General features: G+C 44.0%; 1 long non-coding RNA gene across 1 annotated transcript; it reads left to right on the top strand.

Moving 5' to 3' along the window:
- The first annotated feature begins 436 nt into the window (after positions 1-436).
- LOC139280230 (uncharacterized) lies at positions 437-4,508 on the top strand. Its single transcript, XR_011596640.1, has 2 exons — positions 437-670; positions 2,157-4,508. It is a non-coding gene; the product is annotated as an uncharacterized lncRNA (long non-coding RNA).
- The last annotated feature ends 1,127 nt before the right edge of the window (positions 4,509-5,635 follow it).

The raw sequence follows: 5,635 nt of genomic DNA, 5'->3' as shown, positions 1-5,635 counted from the left end.
TTGGCATTAGGGATACCAGCGGGACAAGGGTTAAAGTGCTGGTTCCTGCAATGGCCCATAAGGAGGTAAAAGGCCTCTCTTCAGCCTTGTACCAAGGCTCCAGAAGTTATCAATTCAATAATATTCCGACAGGATACGATGTGAGAACCTAAACAGACATTGATTAGACCTTGCGAAGAGGCGCGAGGCGACTCACAGGCACCAAGGAAATGTATAACAAATTCCGACCTAATGAAGTCATTCTGGTCACGGCCTAAAGTGGTCACGAGGGTCTTGGCCTGTCAATCCAAAGTAGCACTAATAAGGTAGTCCAATTAGGGAAGTAGCACTGATAAGGTAGTTCAATTAGAAATCTAGGGAGGTTTTGTCCGGGAACAGAGGGGTTTTGAAATGTATAAAAGTTGTATGATTGTGCTGTTCGGAGAGCATCTCCACACACAGGCGACTGTGATAAGAGGTGTTCCCGGATGTTCGTAATAAAGATCGTTATACTTTGCCATCCGTCTCTGTCTGCTAACTTCGAGAATTGCTACGTGGGCTGGGGCGAGCGTCGACCCTCTATATCAGTGGGCCCGCTCGTGGGAGAGGAAGCCTTCCCATCTCCCCCTTACATTTGGCGCTGTGAGCAGGGTGCGGACTTCCCGAACGGAACAATGACCCAGCTTTTGGGGTGAGTATGTTTTAATTTACCACCTTCAAGTTAAAGCTGTGGCATTGTAAACCGCAAGGGAAGGACATCCGTACAAAAGAACCATCTGTAGTGAGTCCCGGAGGGACGGAGACGGAGGACAAGGACGATCTAGGGGTGAAAGGAGGGTCAAAAGGTGCATCCTAAAACGTGCGCGTGGCGGTAGCATGGCAGTGCGAGGGTACGACGCAAGGGAAGATATAGAGGGAGAGAGAGGTCTATTGACCCGAAGCGGTATGAGCACACGGTGCTGGGACGGGAGAACGGCAGTGCGATCAGGGTACGACGCAAGGGAAGATATAGAGGGAGAGGGAGGTCTATTGACTCGAAGTGGTACGAGCGCACGGTGCTGGGACGGGAGAGAGAGAGGGAATAGAGACAACGTCCCTGAGCAGTGACGGGATATATTGACCCAAAGTGTGCAGTGGTACGAGTGCACGGCGCCAAGGGAAAACATATAAATAGCGTCCTGCATACCTGACACGAATTTAAGGGAGTATCCAAGACTCTCATAGCCCGAAGAAGATGGGTAACACGGCTAGTAAAAAGGCGAATAAGACCAATCACTAATTGTAACTTGCGTAATTACGTAAGGCCATAAAAAAGCTGATAATAACTATCTTAAGTGACAAATGGATCCAAGAATAGAACTGGCCAACCAATTAATAAGCTTTGTTGAATGAATGTCTGTCGTTGAGTGCGAGTCTCTGTGTGATTTTTTGACTGCGGAATGAACTTTTCATGTTTTCCAAACAGAGTGAAAGTTTTTTAACCCTTTGTTGTGTTGTCCTGTATGTGGGAAGTTTTAAGACATTTTAAGTTAGAAAGGCAGGTGTGGATTTATTCGGTAAGTTATGGAGCTAGGAAATGCACAAAGGATAAGTTTGTTGAGCAGAAAACAGCAAGCTTTAGCAGTTTAGAAGAGACATTGTAACGACCTTGAAACTGGAATTTGAGATAACGAAAAGCAGCCCTCCGTGTAAAATACAAAACCTAATTTGAAGAAAGGAGATCTGAAAAAAAAAGACGTAATGTACTAAAGAATTTTTCGGATAATTACGTGAAGTCACATAATGACATCAGACTTTCTTATAAACCTGTAAAGGAGTTAACCCTTTCCATTGACAGCTGTTTTATACTGGACATTATTAATTTGGATTTCTAAATAGAATAAAAAAGGCTCACCTGACAGATAGAGGAAATGGTGGGGTAGTCAGAATAAAAATAAAAACAGAACTAGCCTATGTAATAATACTCGCCTGATACAAATAAAAGAAAGATACTCAAACAAAACAAATGCAAGAGTTAAAGGCTAAGATAAATAAGCTGGAAGAGATTATTTTTTTTTAAATGGGACCAGATGGATAGTGCAGTGCGCAGCCATAGCACCATCACCTATGGAAATAGAGCCCACGGTGGATAAGTGTAGTCCACAAACCCAACCTAACCCTTACCTCCGATTTCACAGAGTGACCTCAACATGCATGGATAAAAGATGAGTCGACCAGAACCTAACACCTGGTGACGACCAGGCTATCTGTTTAAAATTTGCAGATAAAACACTCACCGAGATGGGACCGCAGCGGCTACTTCGACTCTGGAGACTCAGGATACTGGGGACCTTGAGGCCCACGCAAGCACTGGATAATACAGATGGACCACGAGAGATATAGCACACGCAGGAAAGACACAACTACATGAACTAGCTTTGTTTAATTTAACTGCCGCAATATGCATCCCAGCAGCCAAGGACTGGAGCAAGGACAGAACTTATTTTAATGCATGGCTATGTATAGTGTATTAAGTAAGGTTGCAATGCAGCAGGCTGCCGATGCTATGGGCGCCAATAGGGGGAAGGGCGCAGAAATCCAACTGGATGGAATTTCAGCTCTAGAAGCTCATGCCTGGGCGGGCGAAGCTGCAAAACAAGCAGCCAAATCCACCCCACAAGAGAAACAGAAGGGTGGGAACAGAACGGAGCAAAAAGGGGGGCGGATGGAGTGTGAAGCCCTACCACTGCCCCAACAACCACCCTGGGGACAACAAATCTTCCCAGCACAACCACGCAAGTCCCCCCATAAGCCCGTCCATAAAGACTGAAGCCAAAGGGGGGCTAGTAATAAAAGAATCTAAAGAAAGGATATAATTAGGATGCATCAGCGACTACTTAACCTAACTCTAATGGATATCATTCTTCCTAGCTTCTGTGGGAATGAAACTATAAAGTCTATACCAGAACCTGACACAACGGATCCTCGAAGGCCCAGAATCCACTACCCTGAGATGTGGCAGGGGTTACGACGATGAATTCCATAGACCTGTATGCAATATCTGACCGGGCTAACAACTTAATGGCGTAGTCTTGAGGAGGGACTTGGATAACCAAGCCCTACATGCGCGGTGGGGAGATGGCGCGGAAGAGGAACTGTTACAGGTGGCCCATATGATGTAACAAAGGGAGACCCCTCATACCAGATCGATAATATCGGTGAAGTGAGAAACCAAACTCGGTTGCGTTACCATCAGCCTGCCAGATGGGCGATTAAAGTTAACAATAGTACCAGAGGCATTGCCATAACCGACTGTTATAAAAATAACCAAGTGGCTTTATGTCGAGGTACGCCACGAATGACGAATGATGATTGCGGATTCCACCAGATAAACGGATGTATGCTGAGTATTACTCCTCTTGAACACGATCTGGAGACCATCGCTGCCCCGCAAGGGAACGGAAAGTGGTGCGTGAGCACAGGGGCAGCCAACTTAACCGTATACATCCCGAGACAACGGAAATCATCCACGGAACAATACTGGAATTAAATGAGGAACAATTACGTCTGGTGCAAGGAATCCAGAATCAAAGATGACAGTATATCCTGCTGATGGAAGAAATAGACAACTTACAGAGAGACACTAACGCAATGCTGGCTGATCAGCCCTGGTACTCAAAGCTGTGGGACATTGGACTTGATAATCAAATTCACCCATGGATAAAAATAATATCACATGTACTTATAGTAATACAGGGCCTGGTTCTGATGGTCATGATGGGATTAACATGTGCATGAATTAAACAGGTCAAATGATACGTCAGGGCACGCACTATGATTAAGGCCATAAGGGATGAAAATTTAAGCAGTCCTACAGGAAGGACTTACCTTATATAACTCTGTGGGAAGGTTTCAGAAGGTCCCGAAGCTTGGGAGATGGCCACCCAGGTGAACGAACCTATCTGGAACTCGCCTACAGGGAGATAGTTATCGGGAAATATGGCCAGCTTGGTGTATAGCCAAGGGCCAAAAGGGAGGAATTGTAAGAGAAATTTGGCATTAGGGGTACCAGCGGGACAAGGGTTAAAGTGCTGGTTCCTGCAATGGCTCATAAGGAGGTAAAAGGCCTCTCTTTGGCCTTGTACCAAGGCTCCAGAAGTTATCAATTCAATAATATTCCGACAGGATACGATGTGAGAACCTAAACTGACATTGATAAGACCTTGCGAAGAGGCTCAAGGCGACTCACAGGCACCAAGGAAATGTATAACAAATTCCGACCTAATGAAGTCATTCTAGTCACGGCCTAAAGCGGTCACGAGGGTCTTGGCCTGTCAATCCAAAGTAGCACTAATAAGGTAGTCCAATTAGGGAAGTAGCACTAATAAGGTAGTTCAATTAGAAATCTAGGGAGGTTTTGTCCGGGAACAGAGCGGTTTTGAAATGTATAAAAGCTGTATGATTGTGTTGTTCGGGGAGCATCTCCACTCACAGGCGGCTGTGATGAGGGATGTTCCCGGACGTTTATAATAAAGATCGTTATACTTTGCCATCCGTCTCTGTCTGCTAACTTCGAGAATTGCTATGTGGGCTGGGGCGAGTTTCGACCCTCTATATCAGTGGGCCCGCTCGTGGGCGAGGTAGCCTTCCCATCTCCCCCTTACAGAGATTAAATAATTGTATATAGAGCTATCAGAAATGAGTATCGAGCCTTTATCAATTTCAATCAAGCTGACCAATCATGTGCATCAGTACTACAAACTCTCAGGGAACAAGAAAGCTCAATATATTGAATGTTTGGTAGGACATTTTCTTCAGTCTAATATATTAATATTTAACTGCAGTAACACATACAGTGAAAATCAGCTATATTCAACACTACCAATTTACAATTGTCATAGTCAAATGGACAGAATCAAAGAGTTCAATCAACAAATCACCACTAAACTGGGTCCAATCACATTTAAAAGCAGAATTTGACATACTCCATCATTGTAAACCAGCTTACAATTGTAAATGAACAGAAATCTTCCACAACTAAAAATTACAGGGACCCAGATAATGAAAAAGAGAATTGTACTTTTTAAAGAGAGGAAAATTGAGTTTAAAAACATAGAAACATAGAAAATAGGTGCAGGAGTAGGCCATTCGGCCCTTCGAGCCTGCACCACCATTCAATAAGATCATGGCTGATCATGCACTTCAGTACCTCATTCCTGCTTTCTCTCCATTCCCCTTGATCCCTTTAGCCGTACGGGCCACATCCAACTCCCCTTTGAATATATCTTGCGAACTGGCCTCAAAAACTTTCTGCGGTAGAGAATTCCACAGGTTCACAATTCTCTGAGTGAAGAAGTTTCTCCTCATCTCGGTCCTAAATGGGCTTACCTCTTATCCTTAGACTGTGACCCCTGGTTCTGGACTTCCCCAACATTCGGGCTAGTTTGTACAACAAAGTTTGAAATACTCATATTTAATCGAATGTATACAAAACAAAATTGGCAAAGAAACTCGTACTTACATCAATGAAGCATGACAGTAACACCAAGCAATTAATACTGAATGAAGTAAAAAGTCAAATATTAAATATTTGTTAAAGACACCAGGGAGAACTACTACAATCATGAAGGTAAAAAGCAAAGCAATAAAATGTCAGGAACATTTACACAATTAAATG

Source organism: Pristiophorus japonicus, chromosome 14 (assembly GCF_044704955.1).
Source record: "Pristiophorus japonicus isolate sPriJap1 chromosome 14, sPriJap1.hap1, whole genome shotgun sequence".
Classification (NCBI taxonomy): domain Eukaryota; kingdom Metazoa; phylum Chordata; class Chondrichthyes; family Pristiophoridae; genus Pristiophorus; species Pristiophorus japonicus.
The sequence above is the reverse complement of the archived record's forward strand: the minus strand, read 5'-3'. Positions and strand labels throughout refer to the sequence as shown.